Here is a 22,361-nt window from a genome sequence, read left to right on the forward strand (position 1 = left end):
TGCTAATTGGATCTTTATTCCTTGAGAGTCCCTCTGCTCTTGTAAAGCCTTCCTCTTCTGGAGCAGTCAATCCCCAGCTTGAAACATCACTGTTGATTGCAGTAAAGATGGTGATGTCACAAATGGGGGATTATGACTTCACAGGAGAAATAAGAGAGCAAGACAGACAGTTTCAAGAGACCAAGATCTTTTATTTATGAGAATGTCTCTATTAATCAAAAAAGGAGTGAAATACCAGACATATAGAAAATGACAGCAGAATCGTAGCTAAATAAAATGTTCTTCAAAATTATCCTGGCAATGTCACTTTCTCTTTAGAGGATTCCTGAGAAATGCTATTGCAGAGGATAGGTTTGAGATTCCAAATCTCCCTACACTCAGCACTTGAGAAATACTTACCCCTGGGGTAATTGAAAGTATAATCAGGCCAGGAGCAAGCTCTTCCACATTTTGCCTACAATGTAAGTTTAACATTGCTCAGTGCCCCTTCCTGACCTTCTTCAGTTGGGTCCTTGGATAAACTCTCCTCCATTCCATTTCGCCAGTGAAATCATTTTGTTCTAAGGTATATATATATATATATATATATATATATATATATATATATATATATATTTAATGATTTTAACTACAAACTCAATTTCTTTAATAGAAGGCATTCAAGTGATATTTTTCCCTTTGAGTGAGTTTGGATAGTTGGGACTTTCAATGAAATGGTCCATGTCATCTAAGTTGTTGAATTTATGAACATAGAATTATTCATAATATTCTCTTACTATCCTTTAATGCCTGTAGGATCAGACGTGATGTTTCTGCTTTGATCTCTGATACTAGCAAAATGTTTCTCTATTTTTTTTCTTACTTATACTAGCTAAAGATTAATCAATTTTATTATTTTCAAATGAATGTCTCTTTTTCTTTATTGATTTTCTCTTTTGTTTTTCTGTTCACAATTTCAGTTATTTCTACCCTATCATAGTATTCCATTCATTTTGCTTGCTTTAGGCTTAATTTGCTATTTCTTCTTTAGTTTCTTAATGTGGTAGCTTAGATTAGCTTACTGATTTTAGACCTTCTTTTCTAGCTTATGCACTTAAGGCCATAAGTTTGCTGCTAAGTTAATGTGGATGATCTGTATTTTAGTTTATATTTAATTCAAAAAACTTTTACAAATTTTCCTTTGATATTTCCTCTTTGTGCTATGGTTATTTAGTACTATGTTGTTTAATTTACAAATATTTAGAGATTTTATAGATATATCTGTTACTGATTTCTAATTAAATTATGCTATGATACGAGAAGATATTTTGCATTATTTCTGTTTTTAAAAATATACTAGTACCATCTTGATGGATAGTCCATGGTCACTTAAGAAGAATGTGTATTCTTTTGTTGCCTTGAGTGTTCTATATGTACAACTAGGTCAAATTGGTTGATAGTTTTTAGGTTACATATATATACTTTCTGATTTTTCTGCCTATTTGTTCTATTAATTTTGGAGAAAGAAATGTTGAAACCTTCATGTATAATTGTGAATTTGTCTATTTCTCATTTCAGGTCTATCTGTTTTTGCCACATGTGCTTTGGAACTCTGTTTGTTTCATGGACATTTAGGATTATTATGCCTTCCTGAACAATGTATCCCATTATATAAATCTTTCTCTATATGTGATATTCTTTCTTGTCCTGAATTCTAATTTGTCATAATAAATACTCTCACTATATTTTTGTTTTGTTTTCAGAGTAAGAAAAATAAAAGTTTTAATTTTACTTTCATTTATTTCTTTGATGTCTTTCCTTACTTTGTATAGATCTGAATTTCTGAGCTATATTACTTTTATTGTCTCTAATATACTTCTTTGAATATTTCTTGCAATTCAGGTCTACTGGCAACAAATTCCCTCCATTATCGTTTCCTCTAAAGTTTATTTCTCTTTCACTTTTGAAGGATAATTTTACATCATACAGAAATCTATGCTAATGGGGGTTTTCTCTCAACATTAAATATTTCACTCCACTTTCTTCTCACGTACATGTTTTCTAAGACATTGGATGTAATTCTTTATTCCTCAATAGATAACACAAACATCTTTCCTCTGGCTTCTTTCAGGATGTTTTTTTTCCTTTATCTTCAATTTCCTTTGTCTTTGTATCTTGAAAATGATATTCCTAGGTATAGTTTTTGTTTATTTATTTGTTTTGGCATTTATCCTGCTTAGTGTTCTGTGAGCTTCCTGTATGGGTGGTTTAGTGTCTGACTTTAATTTGGGGAAATTTTCAGTCATTATTGTTTTGAATATTTCTTTGTTCTTTTCTCTCTTTCTTCTCCTTTTGATATTTCCATTACATATATGTTTCATCTTTTGCTGTTGTCCCACAGTTGTTGGATATTCTATCTGTTCTTTTCAGGCTTTGTCCTCCTTGCTTTTTGGTTTTTGAGGATTCTATTGATATATCCTCTAGCTCAGAGATTCTTTCCTCAGCTGTGTCCAGTCTATTAATGTCTATCAAAGTCATTCTTTATTTTTGTTATAGTGTTTTTATCATTTTAACATTTCTTTTTGTTTTATCTTTGGATTTCCATTTCTGTTTACTCTGCCCATATGTTCTTGCATGCTGTCTACTTTATCCATTAGTGCCCTGAATATATTAATCATAGTTGTGCTAAATTCTCAGTCTGATCATTCCAATATCTGCCATGTCTGGTTCTGATTCTTGCTTTGTCTTTTCAAATTGTGTTTTCTGGCATTTTGGTGTACCTCATAATTTTTTCTTGCTAGTCAGACATAATGTATCACATAAAAGAATTGCTATAAATAGGCCTTTAGTAATGTATTGGTGATGTATAAGAGGAAGAGAAGCATTCTATAGTCCTATGATTAGGTCTTAGTCTTTTAGTGACCCTATGCCTCCAGGCTGTGAATTTTATAAGTGTTTCTCATTTTTATCCTTATTAAGTGGTACAAGATGGCTAGAGTGGGCTGAGATTGGGTATTTCCATTTTCCCATGTGGGAGGCTATTATTGATTGGCAATGGATATTTCCTTTCCCCCAGAACAGTTAGGATCTGATAATACCCCAGCAGGTCAGGCTCTGGTTAATTAGTTTTCCCCTGATGGTAGGCCTTGTTAAGAAGAAAGAAGCGCTCTGGTGTATTTTGAAATGGCTCTTTTTCCCCTGCTGGAAGCATGAGGGAATTTTTTTCCAGTGTTCACTGTAGGAACCTGGTCAAGCACTTGAAGATAAATTTCACAATATTGTGGTGTCTCCTAAGACTGAGTCCCCTGGGATTTTTAACTCTCAGACTCATGCACAGTGAGCCTCCAGAAATTCTTCAATTACAGTTAAGGTTTTCCTAACCTGGCACTAGTTCCTCTGGTGATTTTGGCTCCTATGTTTCTGCCCTGGTAAACAGTGTTTCTGGTATTCAGCTGTCTATCTCTCCATTTTGAAGGCAAGGGTTTGCTCTGTGTCCTTCCCTCTCTTAAAGAGTCAAGAAAAGTTGTTGATTTTTCAGTCTTGTCAACTTTTTACTTGTCATTAAGAAGAAGCATTAAATCAGTCTAGGAGGTTGGAGAAACATGGAAGCTAGTTATATTATGTTGATAATTTTCCTTTTCACAGAAATGTTTTCTTCATTATAAAGCTAGGGTTGCCAAGTTGAATTACCAAAGAGAATTTCTAAGAAAAATTACAAAATCTCAAAGAATAAATGAATTATTCATATATATATATATATATATATATATATATATATATATATTTTTTTTTTTTTTTTTTTTTTTTTTTAAAGGAGCGATGACTTCCAAGCTCCTTATATGTGGAACTGGAAACCATACTCGTCCCACTATCTTGTGATTGGTGTTTCTGTGGCATATCTTTCTTCATCCTTTTACTTCTAGATTAGCTATTTCTTTGTGTTAAAGGTGGCTTTTTGTAGAAATAGATTTTTTCAGCTTTGAATATTGAGAGTTTTTCAAGCATCCCTTTGATATATTATCACCACCCCTGTTTTTTGGGCACTTCCTCATTTTCTGGTATTACAAGATGCTCCAGGTATATCTTGCATATTTCCTACCCAAGTCCTAGAATCAGACTTTTTTTCAAGGAATCCTGATTCCTTTTATTAAGGAAGGATTTTGGAAACTATGATCTAGATGCTAAGTGTACACATTGTTACTGGAATGTTTTTGCTCCTAAGCCCTCTTTCCTAATACAGCAAGGAAATATATGCACGTGTGTGTGTGTGTGTGTGTGTGTGTGTGTGTGTATATATATATATATATATATATATATATATATATATATATATATAGGGAGAGAGAGAGAGAGAGAGAGAGAGAGAGATCTGTATCTCTATTAAGTGAAACATTAGTTCATACTGATGTCTATAACTCCAATCCATTACCAGATGGGTCATTTTAGCATTCTTCCCTTGCTTATCTGTTAACTTTCCATTCTATCAGTAAGAAACCTAGATTCTACCATCTGTCATCCATTTATTTAATTGCTCCATTCCAGTATACATGTATAGTGGTTTTAGAATTGGTAACTTCTACCTCTGAGGAACACAAATTTATCAACTAGAATATTGTGGTTATGAACAGTTTATTTTGCCTTTACTCCTACAGACCCCACTCATTTCCAAAGTTACTTAGGTCAGCACCCTTTTCTCCTGCTAGCTTAAGTGACATTGTTTCATAATTTTGTAAGTTATTTTAAAAGATAACATTTACTCTTTATCAAAATGAAAAAGTTTCCCTGTATTACTATTTTGCTGAGAGTTTGCTTTCATTCCTCTCCATCACTTCTATTGGGCCCCACTAGTGTTTTCAAGCTACATTTTGATATCCCCCACCTCCATGCAGATTAGGGTTTTTGTTCCTTAGGGAAGAAAAAGGAAATAGAATGTAAAGTCTCTCATGCTGGCCTCCATTCCCCTTCCCCAACTGCTGTAAGGTTCCACACATTCTCTCTGACTACTTTGGATGCCAATCTCTTTCCAGATGATTTTATTCCAGAGGAAAGAAAGGTGAGATGGGTCTTGGCAGAGTTTGATAGTAGTTGCTCTTCCTTTTCACTACTGGCTTTGTGAGGGAGCTTTCTCAGGATTCCCTCTCTCTTTTTTTTTAACTGAATTATAGTTGTTGTACAATATTATATGAGTTACAGGTGTATAACATAGTGATTCACAATTTTTAAAGGTTTTACTCCATTTATAGTCATTATAAATATTGACTATATTCCCTGTGTAGTACAGTAGATCCTTGTAGCTTATTTTATACCTAACAGTTTGTACCTCTTTATCACCTACTCTTATCTTGCCCTTCCCTTCTTCCCTCTCCGTACTGGTAACCACTAATTTGTTCTCTGTATTAATGAGTCTGCTTTTTTTGTTGTTGTTATATTCACTAGTTTGTTGTATTTTTTAGATTCCACATATAAGTGTATCATATAGTATTATTTGTCTTTCTCTGTCTGACTTATTTCACTTAGCATTATACACTCCAAGTCCATTATGTTGCTGCAAATGGCAAAATTTCATTATTTTTTATGACTAGTATGCCATTGTGTATATATATACCTCATCTTCATCCACATCTCAGGATTCTCTTAAAACTTTCCTTTAGGTACCTGGTGGGGGTTCTTGGAGGAAAACCCTTCAAGAATATATGAAACCCCCTATGTCTGAGGCCTTTCAGAAGCTCCACAATTTCACAATAGCTCACATGCTACTTTCAGCTATGTTTTCAAAATATCTATTTAAATTGATTTATAGGGCTTCCCTGGTGGCGCAGTGGTTGAGAGTCCTCCTGCCGATGCAGGGGACACGGGTTCGTGCCCTGGTCCAGGAAGATCCCACATGCTGCGGAGCAGCTGGGCCCGTGAGCCATGACTGCTGAGCCTGCGCTCTGCAACGGGAGAGGCCACAACAGTGAGAGGCCTGCGTACCACAAAAAACAAAACAAAACAAACAAACAAACAAAAATTGATTTATAGGCTTGTATCTTGCTAAATGCAATCTGACCCGGGAAAATGAATGCTCAGGTGTTCCTTCTTCTCTCAGGTGACTGTTTCTCTATATATTTTATTAGTTGTTTGCCCTACAACCTCAATTCTCTGACAGTTTTCATAAAGTCACTAATTTGCTGTTCTTCCAGTTTTTTCCTTTATTGTAAAGGTGGGAATGGTGTTATTCACAGCTCTTTATATCTTTATGCTGAAACCAGAAATTCCCAAGACTGTAATTTTACTTTATTTAATTGAATGGAAATTCCTGCTGTTCACCACCAGAAACATTACTTAAAGGTATATGCGTATGTGACTATATGCTGAATGTTGATTTTTGAAATAACAGATTTGAATGTTTTATCATTCTCTTCAGGTCAGTTTTTTTAGACTTCCTTTTTTCAAATCCATTGCAGTAGTATGAGCTCTTGGCTTTGATGAACTTTGACAGATGGACAAATTAGTAGGGCAAAGAAAATAAAAGACCAAAATTGTCCTCATTTTATGAGAACCCATGAGCATTTGAAAAAGAGTTTCAACAGGGATATTTATCACCCAAGCATTCCCATTTCCCCAAAAAAGGCCATTCAACACAAGAACCACTTAACAATACAAAGAGCTAATAGAAAGATATGCAAAAATGTTTAGCAAAATGTGAGACAAATTCTAAAATCAGGAACCAATTTAGAATTGGATCAATTAAAATGTTGATCAATTACAATCCCAGAATAATGAGATTTTAAATGCCACTAATTAGACAACAATAGAAAAGCAGCAGCAACAATAACTACAACAACAACAAAAATGTTATTTGGTCTCTATCCCAAACTTACTGGTTTATCCCAATTCAGATATAAACTCTTTCCTGAAGGCTTCCCTAATCTTAACCAGATAGAAATAATTACTTTCATATCTGAAACACTTATCTTCCTTTACTGAGCCTAATTCTGATCTGAATCTAACTGTATTGTGAATCTAACTACATTGTGGATCAAAGGTATGGACATAAATAAAGATCAATCAAATGAGAACAAGCAAAGTCTTCTTAGAGCTATAGCAAGGGAGTCAGGTACCATGACTTATGTTTAGCAAAGGCTTAAATGCAAAAAGATGAGTGGGGAAATTTTCTTGTAGAACAAAGGGGAGGTTTCATGTGAAGACCTGACTGGAGGCTGTTGACATGGTGTAGCTGCAGGTGAGCTAACTAGAAGTGGGGCATTCTAGATGATTAGTCAGGCAGGGGTGCATATTTTCTTTATCTGGTTGGTCTGGTTGGTCCGCAGCTGGAAGTAAGGACAAAAATTATGGAAGCTGTCAGTTTTTAATCAAGGCCTGGTCATTCTGGGACAATTGGATAGGGGTTATTTTTTAGCTTCCTGGATTGTTACTGGAGTTAGTGAGTGGTCTGGCTTCCTGTAAGTCTGACTTATAGATAGATAACAGGCTGGTTTCTTGGGCTGGTTACTGCAGATTATGGGTTGGTTTCCTGGGCTTGTTGCTACAGGTTGTGGGTCAGAGTTCTATTTTTTCATTTGGTCTGGTGATTGTATATTAAGTACCTCAGTGGCAAAGAAATAAGAGCCCCAAAAGTCTGGACCTATTCAAAATCACCTATCCCTGGACTTCTTTCCAAGCAAGACCTAGTCCCACGTCTTAAAATTAAGGTTGAACTGAAGTCATCCTCATTAAGCCCCTTCATCTTTGCTAAGGGAATGGTGTGCAGGGAAAAGTTTCAGGAAGCCCTAGGGCAGTAAGAGGATCTACATAGCCATGTTAATAACAATGTTGTGTTAAGAAAGCCCTTCAGATCTTTGGTTATAGAATATATTACTTAAATAAGGTATCTTGTTTTTAAACCTGAATTTTTAAATTTTGTAAATGAATTTGGAAAATATCCATAGTTTTGCATTTAAACTCTGTAAAAACTGTGGAAAACCCATTAGTCTTTTTTTTTTTTGCGGTATGCGGGCCTCTCACTGCTGTTGCCTCTCCCGTTGCGGAGCACAGGCTCCGGACGCGCAGGCCCAGCGGCCATGGCTCACGGGCCCAGCCACTCCGCGGCACGTGGGATCCTCCCGGACCGGGGCACGAACCCGCGTCCCCCGCATCGGCAGGCGGACTCTCAACCACTGCGCCACCAGGGAAGCCCCCCCATTAGTCATTTTTAATATTTCACATAGCTTAACAGAAATAAATATTGCAAGACGACTGCACAAGCTAATAATATATATAATATAATATTATATACCATTATTTTTATTAATGCATTAATATTAATTATACATGATGATATCAGTCTTTGAATATTAGTAAGTTAGGTAGCTAATTCTTCATAATAAATATGGAATATGCAAACTATTTCAAATAAGAGGTCTCTAGAGTGTATAAAGAATACACTTGTCACTTTACAGTAAAATAGTGAAAAAAACAAAAAACTCTTGACAAATGAACTTTAAGGTCTCTTCTGATTTCTATAATTTTATGCTTATAGCAGATTTCTTACTCCATTATTTAAAAAAAATATATGACATAAAGAGAACCATCTTTAGTGGGATTTATTTAACACAAGTAGAAAATGCAGTTATAACACTAAAAATGTAATCAAGCCAAACATATACATTCCAGTTTGAATTTATAAAATTTGAATTTGTAATGAATATGAAGTCAAAATATATTTCTTAAAGGAAAAGAGACTATGGGTAGCCAAACAGCAAAGGTTAATTTTTTCAAATAACTTTCATTTAGGAAGCTAATGAAAATTTAAGATTAGTCATTATTTTTTTGAGTAATAAAATGGTTGCTTTGGAGAGCCTATAAATTGTCACTCCCTGATACCTAAACATTTCTCTTAGATTGAATTTGTATTATTGATTTGTTCATTATATCTTTTGTATTAGAACATTAAAGTGTAAGCTTTCCAAATCATTGTGATTTCCTAATAATGGAGTTTGGAAAGATAATACTCAAAATGCATTTATTTGTTAGCACAGTGCACATATTTCCCATTTACTATGATATATTTATTGGGTTAAAATGTTGAGGAATAATCTATGCCTCTCCCTTCACTTCATTCAACACTTGGAAATAACATCCCTGTTTCAGGAGGACCATTTAGGGGTTGGCCATTGTCAAAGGAGATTTGCTTTGCTCCCCTAGATCACAGAAAAGAAAGAACTCTAGAGAAATCTTTAACAGGAAGATTGTTTAATCTTTATTTCATCATCTTCCATGATGACCCCAAATTTTAGTGACAGAAATGCACTGAATGCCAGCTTTTACAAATAGGGAGAATGAAGAATACAACTTGCAAATTCCCACTGCCCATCATTTTAATAAAAATTACAAGCAACTTTTGAAACCATAATCAGGAAGAATTCACGGCCTGAGAAAGTTGATTTTGCAAAGATGAGTTTCTTTTTACTCTTTAAGATCTAATAAAATACCTTCACAGAATAAAATGACACATTTCCAGACACCAATAATATCAAATTGTGTGCTTTTATTTTCTCTCCATTAAAACGGTACCAACATATTAACAAAACTAAAAAACCTCAAGAAACAAAATTCCCAAATCAGATGAACAAAGGTACTACACAAACAGTGATTATCTTGATTCTGTTAGCTCTGAAGATGTTCTTAATGAAACCCATAATCTGGTGCCTGAACTATAGTTCTAGGCTACTTTGAACATATGATTTCAAAATACAGTAAATCACAGTGATCTTGCCATTGATTCATTATAGGAAACAAGGAGTTGTTAAGTGTTATAACTTGTTGGTGTGTATTTTACTCTGTTCATATAAACCAGTGAAGCAAGATCAATTTGTTTCTTGGTTGAATTAGTTTTCTTGTGGGCACCTCAAGCATACAGTCAAGAACAGCTTCCAAGAAACAAATTTATTTTCCTGAAATGATGGTCTTTATTGGCAACATCTAGTTCTTTTAATTTTACAGTTGGTTTCCCAGTTATGATCTCTGTTTTCATGAAGCATGAGAAAAATCCTAGAACAGTTAAAAGTGCTTACCATATAGTTTATGAATTAGTTGCTTCTTCAGATTGGCAAAAGCCATAGACTAAAACTGCACTCTCAGTAACTCAGTCTCTTTCTTTTCCTGATTCTCCCTCCTCCTGAGAAATAAAATCATTTGTTCTACATGCATCACAGTTTGGTCATGGCAGGTATTAAATTATCTATCTACCTATATAATGTCAAATATCTATCTGTGTAGTGTGTGTATATGTCTCTATATATGTATATATATATATATATATATGTATATATATAAAGAGAGAGAGAGAGAAAGAGAGACAGAGACAGAGAGAGAGAGAAGGAAATGAAGTGTTGGAAAATCCTACTTCAGCAGCCATTCATTCATCGTGTATCTTACAGATATCATATAAATCCTATGAGTCTTGGGTGCCCAATCTGTAACAACAACAATGAAACTCAAGCAACCTGTTTTGGAATTATCTACTCCCAAAGGTATTATAATATATAGGGAACTCAGAGATATGAATATACTTTGTTGTTGTTGTTGTTGTTATTTTTTTAATTTTTTTCATTGAAGTATAGTTGAATTACAATGTTGTGTTAGTTTCAGGTGAACAGCAAAGTGATTTAGTTATGCATACATATATATCTATTTTTTTTTTCAGATTCTTTTCCCTTAAAGGGTATTACAAAATATTGAGTGTGGTTCCCTGTGTCATACAGTAGGTCCTTGTTTGTTATCTATTTTATATATAGCAGTAGAAATATACTTTGGAAAAGTAAAGTATTCATTGCACATTTCAGGGAATATTAATTGTCTTTCTGATACTACATCATCAGACAGCTCTGATGAAGCTAAGACTAGGCTGTGTGTTGTATCTGATGTTCCTAACAATAGTACAAAATCTCTTTTTGGTGTCTTTCTGCTGCATTTAAAGAAAGGGAGGAATACAGGTGCATTTTAAATGACTCTTCCAGCTCTGCCCAGAAGGGCTTGCTCAGCCCAGGAGGGACTGCCATTAGTAAGTGAGAAGTGACATGTTATGTCTCTCAAAGGTTTCTTCGTGTCCACTTTGGTAGCTCTCATTACATTGCCTGAATCCATTAAGACTGAAACAAGGTTACCCCATGAAATGTTTTTGTCACTAAAGAGGACATGACGCTCTTTAATCAGTGACAGAACATCTTCTCTGACAAGACTGAGTGATACAGTGAGCTCTGGTCCCACCTTTGCTTCCGAAAGGGAATATCCCTTACAAGGACAGACTGTATTCTTATTAAATTGTCACTGGTTGATCTATCAATGCTCCAGTGAAAATAATTATTCTGAATATGTTTAATGTAAATATCTATGTTAAATGAAACCTATGGGAGTGGCAGGTCCCTGAGATAAGACCTGGTTACTAGACCTTGGTATTTTCCTGTTGGTATTCTGCTGGCCTGTTTTTGCTGCTGTTACTGAAACTCAGGTCCAGCTGATCACCACTTAAAAGCCAATACTCGAGAGGCAAGGTTGGTGGAAAGGAAAGTTTGCCTTATTCCAGAGGCCAGCAGCTAGGGGGAGAAGGTGGACACATGTCCAAAGGCCAACTCCCCCACAGACAATCTGAGGGGAGGAGCTTTTAAAGGGGAGTTTCAGGGGTATATAGGCAGAGGTAGTGGGGCTACATGCAGAAACAGTACAGTCAACTCTGACAGTCATCTTGAAAGTGGTCATGTGGTAGTCTGATCAGTGTCATCTTGGTTGTTTTAAGTACAGTTAATCTGCAGTTCCAGGGTTGGTTAGTTACCATTTTTTTGAAGCCAGTTATTGGAATTGTGGTAGCTTATGTCATGGCTACAGTCTGGTCATCATGTAGCTAACTTCTTCCACCTGGTGGGGATTTCAGTATCTACAAAACAGCTTAAAGGATGTGGCTCAGAATATCATCTATAGCCCTTGAAGAAGAACTAAAAGTCCTTGACTTTGTTTAATGACTAAATTATTATTATTTGGCCTTATTTGACTGATTTCCTTTCGTTCCTACATTTTCTTACTTCTCTGATTAAATTTATTCTTTGACTAAAGTTTTTCTACAGACAAAAATCAGGCTGACGACATGGGGGTGGGTTCTTGTTCTGGGAAGGCCCCATATGGTCCTGCTTCATTTCACTTCTGCTGCTACACCCAGACTAGGACTCTCTCAGTGGATCTCAAAGCTGAGAAACCCTCAGGAGCTTCATCACCTCCTACCACAATTTCAATATCCAACAGATTGCCATCTCCCAGCCCAGAGGCTGGACAAGGGGCAGATACTATTATATCCCCTTCAATTACACTTCTCTACTCACTTCTTTCAGCCAATAGGCAAAATTTGACATGTAAGTATGTCATGTAAATAGAAATCTAAATAGGTCAGCCACTCCTTCAGAGAGAAAGGTTCTGAATTTCAGTCACGGCTTGATTAGAGCTCCCTGAGACTGACACCTTCTGCTTGCCATCACATGTCACACAGTGCCTTCAAGTAATCCTCTCCTGTCGAGTATCCTCACTACTCAGTTACATACTACCCAGCTCTTCTTTCTTCCTCATCTGAGCATGAGCAAAGAGTACATCTGAAAGTCTCTTCAACAAATGGCATTGGGAAAACTAGATATTCACATGCAAAAGAAAAAAATGGATCTTTATCTTATACTATAAGTAAAAAAAATCAATTAAAAAAAACACAAGACCTGAAATTATAAAACTCGTAGAAGAAAACATAATGGAAAAGCTTCATGACATTGGTTTTGGTAGTGATTTCATGGATTTCATGGATATGACACCAAAAACCCAAACAACAAAAACAAGTGGGACTACTTCAAACTAAAAAACTTCTACACAGCAAAGAAAATAATCAACAGAGTGAAGAGGCAACCAATGGAATTGGAGAAAATATTTGCGATTCATATATCTGATAAAGGGTTAATCTCCAAAATATATAAGGAACTCCTATAATTCAATAACAGAACAAATAAACAAAATACTAATAAATTAAAAATGAGCTAAGGATTTGAATGGATATTTCTCCAAAGAAGGTGTACAAATGACCAATAGGTTCACAAAAAATGTTCAATGTCACTAATCATCTGGAAAATACAAAGCCAAGTCACTATGAGTTATCATTTCACACTCGTCAGGATGGCTATTATCAAAAAACAATGACAACAAGTGTTGGCAAGGATATGGAAAAAGTGGAACACTTGCACATTGTTGGTAGGAATGAAAAATGGTGCAGCCTCTATGGAAAACAGTATAGAGGTTCCTCAAAAAAATTAAAAATAGAACTACCATGTGATCCAGCAATCTCATTTTTGAGTATATACTCAAAGAAATTGAAATCAAGATCTCCAAGAGATATCTGTACTCCCATGTTCATCTGTATGCTCTCTACAGATAAAAACTGTTTTCCTCTCATAGAACCAATTTATTTAGGTTTGTATTCTGAATGAGGATTAAAGGGCAACATCGCTTGCCCAGTATATTTTTACCTGTGGACAAAATGGAGGCTCATACCAAGGACGAGGGCAATCCCACCTATCCCTGTGTTCTCCATTCTTAGTCTTGAGCCTAGTAGTGCTGGTGGATGGACCAGAAAATGCCTGAATGCCCCAAGTTACTAACCAACCTTCACTGTTCACTTACAGACACCAGGACATTTTTTTCACTTAGTAATGTTTATACTATTTTTCTCTGATTAGGCATAGTAATTTTTGGCTTCAGAGAAAGGAGACTTGATTGGTACAGGAGAAGGAAAGGTCCAAGGGTGAATATATTTCTGAATAGGTTCACTCATGTCACTACCTCAACTCCTTTTTTGGTCCCAGGCCAGGAACTTTCACTTGAAATTAACTCCACACCACACTACTACTATTTAAATTTCTTCCTCCCAATATGAACTTCAGTTTATTTTGTTTTTATTGCATATCAACTCTTCAAAAATGACACCCATAAAATACAGTGCTGCTTTCTCAAAATTGTGGTATCTTTGAACATACAAGGCCATAAATAAGCTGGATGGTTAAACTTCTGTGTTTCACACTTTAACTTCTTTGTCTCAGTCACTACAAAAGGCCTAATGCGTCTGTCATATCTTGTGCCTATGATAAAATGCTTATATGATGACAATTAGTCTTGCATCCTTCCTTCCTTACCCTTTATTTATTTTTAATATCCCCATTTCAGAAAACCTACTTTGAGAATTGTGATATGCCCACCTATGGTGTATTTCTATCGCCTCTGGGTATCAGAGTTAAAGAAGCACAGTGCTAAGGTCACTTCCCAGGCTTGCCTCCTGCTTGCTCAATTTATCAGTGGGTCCCCATAATCCCTCACATTTCTAATATACCTACTTAGAGGATGAATACAGTTGCTCCCCACCTCTTTATTTTGACACCTTTTGCTAAATCCAGTGAATATCTCAACTAGTTTAATCTACCTTATCTCCATCATTTCCATTACTTCTTGATTTTGCTTATTTATTCTACTTGATCAACAAACATATGTACATTCATCTCTTACAAACTCTTGTGACCACAAAGTCTCTGTCACTTTCTATATTTATTTTCAATTTCCCCTTTGTTTTGTTTTAACACATTAGTCCATATCTAATATTGCAAGAGTGTATGAAAAATAGATGAAATACTTTAACCTTTACCTTTTAATACTCAATAATTAACGTATTAATATAAGGCCTGTTTCTCTATAAACAGCTAAGTCATTATTTTTCAATCCTGCATTTTTTTTTTTTTTTTTGAGATACGCGGGTCTCTCACTGTTGTGGCCTCTCCCATTGTGTAGCACAGGCTCCGGACGCTCAGGCTCAGTGGCCATGGCTCGTGGGCCTAGCTGCTCCACAGCATGTGGGATCTTCTGGGACCGGGGCACGAATCCGTGTCCCCTGCATCGGCAGGCAGACTCTCAACCACTGCGCCACCGGGGAAGCCCATGCATTTTTTTTTTTTTTAATAAAAGAAAAAGAGAAATAATCTAGAGACAGCTACCTTACATCTTCTAAACAATGGGAAGGCCAAGTATTCTTGGAGTATTATAAGAACTACAGTCAATACCAGTTTTTAAAATGAGAACTTTCTTCAATAATATTTCTAATCATCACATTGTTTTACACCACATCATAACAATTATCCAAATATGAAAGTAGGTAAGATTTTGTAACTCAGAAAACAAGTTTTCATATGTCTAGTGGCACTATGAAAACAAAGCTAGGCTATCTCTTTCTTTTATGAAAACCTTGCATATTCTATAAAAAACAGAGTAGGAGAACAAAATAATTTTGCTCAATTTCCTGAATATATAAATACAATACACAAGTAGCTAGAAGATTAGACTGAATGGCTGGTTGATTGACTTATTTCATGGAGGTTTTATAGAAAGTATTAAGACTTACAAGCTCTATTTTCTTCAAGACTCTGCTGTCTCACCTCCCTTCCTCCTCCAAATTTTCCATACTTTTGAAATTTTAAAATATTGACTGATCAAGTCAATTAGAAATTTTACTTATGAACATTCTTCATAAGTTTCCAAGGAAGAGAACATTATATATTGACTTCCTGGGAGATTTTCAAACCAATAGGCTAAGTGTTGTCTTCATAATAATCTCCTTTACAGAGCACAATTCACCAGTTATGTTATGTTGTTTTTTCCCCCCATCCAGGTGCTTCAACACCTGGATTTTCTCAACAAAGTGTGTAGCCTCTCAAAAGCTCTAATTGTATTGTCTCCTTCTCTTAGTTTCCCAAAATGCTGGTGTGTCTATGTATATATATATATATATATATATATATATATATATATATACATATATATATATATGTATATATATACACACACACACATATATGTATATATACACATACATATATATATTTTTAGAAAATTTCAATTTAAACCTTAAAAGAATTTTCAAACTTTTCTGTGATTCAGAGCAATTGGAACCCTATTTATCAATGGTCAGAGTAGAAAATAGTACAATTACTTTGGAATAATGTTTGGCAGATTTTACTTATGTACCCTAAGACCCACCAAGTCTACTCCTAGTTATATAAAACAAAGATAAATGAAAGCATATGTACATACAAAGAATTGTGTTAACATGTTCATAGCAAATTTATTAATAATATCACTAAATTGCAAACAACCCATACATCTGTAAGAGAAAAATATATAAATAAACATATGAAGTAGTATTCAATACTTCTTGAGTATAAAAAAATGAACTTCTAATACACACATAGATAGATATGAAAATAAGTCAAACATTAAAAAGTGAAGAGTATATGTTTTCTTTCATATAAAGTTATAGAATAGGTACACCTAAATGATACTGATAGAAATCAGAATAGTTCTTGCTTCAGGGTGAAGTTGTGGTGTGAGTATTGATTGAGAAGGGGCAGAAGGGAATTTTCTAGGGTGATGTAAGTGTTCTTTATCTTCATAGGTGTGTTGGTTACACAGATTTATTTATTTGTCAAATCTCATCTAACTGTACACAGAAATCACCTTCATGTCACTGTGTGTTAAGTATACCTACTTATTTAAGTCATTTGCTTATCATAAAAAGAATATAGAATCTGTGGGAAAAAATCTAAAATTAAAAATTTTAATGGGAAATTTAACTAGTATTATTTATGTAATTAAACAGAGAATACAAAGTAATTTAAACATGCTAAAACTAAATAGTTAAGAGAAGCAAAATTAAGGTATTTTAATTCTCTTTCAAAGTAACAAAAAACAATAGTGTTACATAGATTTTAGATGAATTTGCTTCTATAATGGTTCATTCACATGGCTGTTTGTGAGAGGCCTTGGTTCCTTACTGCATGAACCTGTCCACTGTGCTGCTTGAGTGTCCTCATGACAAGGCAGTTGGCTTTCCCATGAGCAGGTTATCCAGGAGAAAGCAAGGATAAAGCTACATGCCTTCTGAGGCTTTGGGTCAGAAATCACACATGGTTACTCCTGCCCCTTTAGAAGCTAGTCACTAAGTACAGCCCACACTCTGGGAGAGAGATACTAGGTTCCATCTATTGAAGAAAGACATGTCAGAGAATTTTTAGACATATTTTAAAACCAATACACAGTGAATGACCTCACCTTCCCCCATGTTTCTGACACTTGCAAAGAGAAAAAGGGGCTTACCCTGTAGAATTTCCAAAAATAGAGTACTGGTGTCAACAATGAAGCACTGCCATTTGGAGAGTGACCTGCAGGCTGTAAAGAGAAAGAATAGTCATTCCCAGGACCGATACCAGGGTGAGGCAAGTGAGGTACCAGAGGTTAATGAGACACTTGCCTCAGATACAGATTAAGGGGGTGTAAAATTAATGCAGAATGGTTGTTTTGTATTAATTTTCATTTTTAATAAATATTGCATTATAACATTATGTATGTTGATTACTGAATTATTTTTACTCCCCTTAAAGTTTGCACCCAAAGCTAATGTCTCACTCACTTTTTTTGCTTAACACTTGCCCCATTCTCTTATACTTTCCCCTCTTCCTATTTTATATATATTAGTGGTTTAAGGCCAGTATATAGGAGTCTGAAATTAGTAGATCCTCAAAATGCTGGAAACAGATTAGGGGTAGCACAGAACAGTGGAAAACAGCCAGGCTTGATATCAGTGGCAGCACGGGTACCAACGAAGTCCTGCTCTAATTAGCCACAGGACCTTAAGAAAGTCACTTCACCTCTCAGCTTGTCAGTTTCTTGGTGACAAACTTGAAAGGACTCAATTAGATATTTTCTAATGCCCAGTGAAGGATTAACATTTTGACAACAGAAAATCTTAGTCTTGGATGATGCTTTTCTTTCCCTGAATCCATCATCTGTAACTAGAGACATGAAATCCATTACTCTTCAGGGTAAAGCTAATGCCTTTCCTATGTGATTGTTGTTTTAATTTTAATTTGGAATCATTTTTTGCACTCATTTGGCAGGTTTGTCCAATCTCGCTCTGAGGTAGTAATCAGGGCATGATGTAGTATTGGTATCATTTTGTATTTTCATTAAGGTGCCCTGAGGACTTCCAGCACTAGATGTCAACACATTTAAATTATTAATTTTATTACAACAAGAATTCTATAATGGCAGAGTTACTGAAATGCTTTTTAAATTGGTTTTTAACTAGAAAAATAAAGAGATCGAATTTAAACACTTGGGAAATAATGAAAAAGTGAGACAGAGCTGCTATTGATTTAAAGTCAGGTAAGGGAATACTTTTTTAAAGTTCAATATTCACAAATCTCTGGCCTTAGATGAGATACTAATGAGAATACACAACAACCTCATAGGTATGTAATAATGAAGAATAAACCAACTAATAATGAACAAAAACTGTGGCTCTAGCAAGTAAGAAAGAAAAACTGATATCACTGATTAATATTATTTTAATTCATTTTACTTTTTACTAAGAAAATACTACATTTCAACATGCTTATTTTAAAATCTACTGTAAGTAGGAGATATATAATCAGAAACAAGTGACGACTCACAGCTGCATTTCTGAATGATCTTGGATAAATCACAAAAACCAATTTGAAACTGTCTTCACCTGAAAAATGGGGACATTAAAACTCTCACAGAGGGAGTTTTGTGTGGTTCAAATGAGTTACTGTGCATGACTGTAATTTGTAAACTGTGAAATACTCTGCATGTATAAAGAATTTATAAATTTGTAGATATTTCTCATTTCTAATTAATATTATTGGGAATCCTGTGAAGGGGATAGAGATGAAAGAATAGTGGAATTCTAATGTGACTTTATCCATCAAATGACTTAAAGCTGACCTTGAAACATACAAGTGCATAGATTTCACTTTCATTCAGAGTGATGTGATGAGCTCTGTAATAAATGATAGTAGTGCAGAACTTTTGAAAAATCCTTGTCATTATTTGTGTTTATTAGGTGCTTAAAAAAGAAGAACCTTAGCTGGCAGACACAGCAACAAATCAGTCAGCAAATCTCATCAGGGTTGCCCTGTGTCTGATTTGCCACAATCAGCCACCCTCATGTTCCCTTACTAATTCTGTTTTATCAACACACCCAACCCCAACTGTGGATCACTCTGGGGTGGAAACATGTTCTTCTGTCTGGCAGGTCTAGATTGGGGATAGAGCCATACCATTGGTGTAGGTCCAAGGAATCTAGATTGGCTTTGTGCATAAAGGAAGAAAACATTATATCTATGGGGAAACCAGAAGCTTAATGGCTCATGTAAAAAGAGTGTGGCTGGTATAGGAGGTTGTAGAGGCATAATCTGAAAGTTAAACCAGGCTACAAGTTTAGTGAAAACATTTAAAGGTGATTGATGAGGTAAAGACCATAAAGGCTCCAAGACTAGAATATGGGATGGAGAGTGAGCAGTTTAACACTGGCAAAGTAGGAAGGCCAAACCCAGAAATACCACTCCTCACATTCCCTGTCATCACAAGAACAGCCTGAGTCAAAAGAACTTAGTGAGAATCAGAACCATACCTTGGAAACAAGGAAAGCCCATTCAGTGTTGAAATGGTATTCTTGTGGTGTGTTTAGATTTTTGCTTGTTTGTTTGTTGATGTTGATTCAACCCTCAGCTAGAGCAGAAGGATACAAAGACATCCTATTCGTTGTTCCCACAGGGCAAAGCCAGGGGCTGCTAATAAGAAAATTATTTTCTCTAATATGACAATGTGTGGAGAGTATTAGAGGAAAAGTAATGTTTGGGTGATGATTGCTTAACAGGCCATCCTATAAGAAGAACATTGGGTCCATATATCTGTTTGTGAACTAAAATCTGAGAAGCCATTTTCATATTGACCTTCCCTTTTCTCCTAGAATCTAGCTAGACAGCAATGAATGTCAGGGAAGTGTTTGGAATAATATAATATCTACAATTTATTGAGGGCTATATGTGTCAAGCTCTGGGCTGTTTTCCATTTATGAGCTCATTTAAGCCTCATTTCAACCTTATGTAGGAAATAATATTATCTCTGTTTTACCCATGAGGAAACTGAGGTCTCCAGCCAGCAAATAGTAGAGTGAGACCTGAACACAGTTTCAGTACAAAATCCCACATAATAGCACCATATTCTACTATTTTGTTCTGGGACTTATGGAGGAAATTGGATGAAGATGTACTCCTGTAGGGTGTGTGAAGTTTTCCTGATGGTGACAGGTCAGGGGGGAGGGTGGAGTGTCTTCTGGCAGAGGTGCTGACTGGTCAGGTGGTTCGTATAAGCTGGTCAGTAAATTAAGGGAAGGATAACCAAATTAGGAGTGAAGGGATCACACAAAACTCGCCCACTTTCTGAAAGGCTAAAACTTAAAATAATTTCCTTGAGGATTACTAAGGAAAAGTCTAAGATAACTAGATTTTCAATCTCTGTTATGCTGTCATTCTCTCTGGGAGTACTGTGAGCCTTTGGGAAAGACGGGTCTTATATTCTGATAGAAGCAAAGGAGACAACTTAGGCAAATGAGCATTGGGTTGGTCTGGTCCAGTTTCCAGGAAAGAAGGTAACACTGAGTTCCTGGTAGACCTCTAGAGTGTACCCCAGGAGGTCTTCCACAACCATGGAAAAATCCAAAACTTGGGAAAACAGGAGATGTCCCATAGCAAAATAAAATAAAACCAAGCTTCTAGGTTCATTAAAGGACCCCCTTGGTAGGGTTCTGAATATAGAAGTTACACTCCAAGAGCCCAAGAGGTTACTCTGAACAGTTTGTTGCTGGTTTTCTCCTGAATTTTGAGAATCCATCCTTTGTTTGAAAAGGAGAGAGGGGCAATAGCAGCTGACTACTTCATTTATTTCCTTTCATAGCTTTAGCTTCAGATTCATTTTTTCTGATGACCACTGAAAGATCTTTCCATGCTTTCTACTCATGGGAATGCCCATCTGTCTGCACTCCATCACTTCCAGCTGGATTTGACACAGTTTGTCTCTACTAACGAGTTTCTTTTCCTTACTTTCCCCAATCCCAAACTGAACATCTGTCTTGTACATTGGCAAGATTAATATATCCCACTTGAGCAAATGCAGTATGGTCTCTTGGTGTCACTCTCAGAGACAGTACTTGGCTTGCCAATTGTGATAATTATACCATGTTACACCAAGGAAATATGTATTTTTCATACTGGTCAGGGTAACCAGTTTGCATTGTGGCCCCAGTGTCGAAGGCAGTGTCAGGGACCTTATAGGCCCTCAATGGATATTGGTTGAATGCATAAATGAACTTTGTCAAAGAATTCTTAAATTTAAAAATATTATGATTATTGACACTTTCTCACACACCTCATTTGCACACATATTTCCTTCTCAAAGAACTTAGAATATCACTTGATTTATCATTAGAGAAGTCATGCTATCAGGTACAAAAATGTAAAACTTACTCTACAAACATATAGATATTGTCAAACTACCTAAAAATGGAAAATATCCCCTAAAGCAAAGTTCATGCAATCAGTATTGTGGTGTCATAAAATCAGTATTGTGATAAGGATCCAGAAAGTATTTTTAAAATACAGGTAAGTTGATTTCCCTACACCTTTGAATTCCTCACAACTTCCATTATATGGAGTAAAGAATTTTAACCTAGAACTGATTCATAAACATTTTATGTTCAAAGTCTCTGCCCCAGATACTTTTCCTATGACAATCTCCTCCATATGGAAATCTTAAGGTTCTCTAACCTCAAAATTCTAGAATTATGGAAAGTTAAATTGAATTTTGAAATTCAGGCTATAGAAATAGAAGCAATCTTTTGGATGCTAATCTAAAATATGACCATTTCCCAAAGCTCCTGATTGCATCTGTTTTAGAAAGACACTACTCCTTGGAGAAACACAAGTTACATGCTGTTTCTCTTCACAAATAACCCGCCTTTATCACCGACGTGACCTGAATACCAACAGCTGGCTAAACTTATCACTAATAATCAACCATCACCCCAAGAAGTGAACATAATCAAAAGCTAAATCAAATAAATATGTCTTACTCTCTGTTCTGATGTTGGCCAAGTTCCATTTCTGGTGAGAGGCCAAGGGAAGAGGGTGCCAAAGGCATATGGCTGTGGGTACCATTGTGCCAGAAAGATGTCAACACACTGGAAAGGATTCAGAAAGAGTAGCGGGGGTGATTAAGGGGCTGAGGAATTTACTTATGAGGGAGATTAAGAGAGCTAAGTGTGCATACATTGGCTAGGCAATATATGGGAGACAGCAGAGTTGGATATAATTTGAAGTGTTGACAAGTCCGCACAAGGAATTAGTGGCATGGGAAGCAGAGGAAATACTAAGGCTTGGGAAAGAGTAGTAAATAAGGATGAAAACCAGAGTTTAGTT

This window comes from Kogia breviceps, chromosome 15 (assembly GCF_026419965.1).
Source record: "Kogia breviceps isolate mKogBre1 chromosome 15, mKogBre1 haplotype 1, whole genome shotgun sequence".
NCBI lineage: Eukaryota > Metazoa > Chordata > Mammalia > Artiodactyla > Physeteridae > Kogia > Kogia breviceps.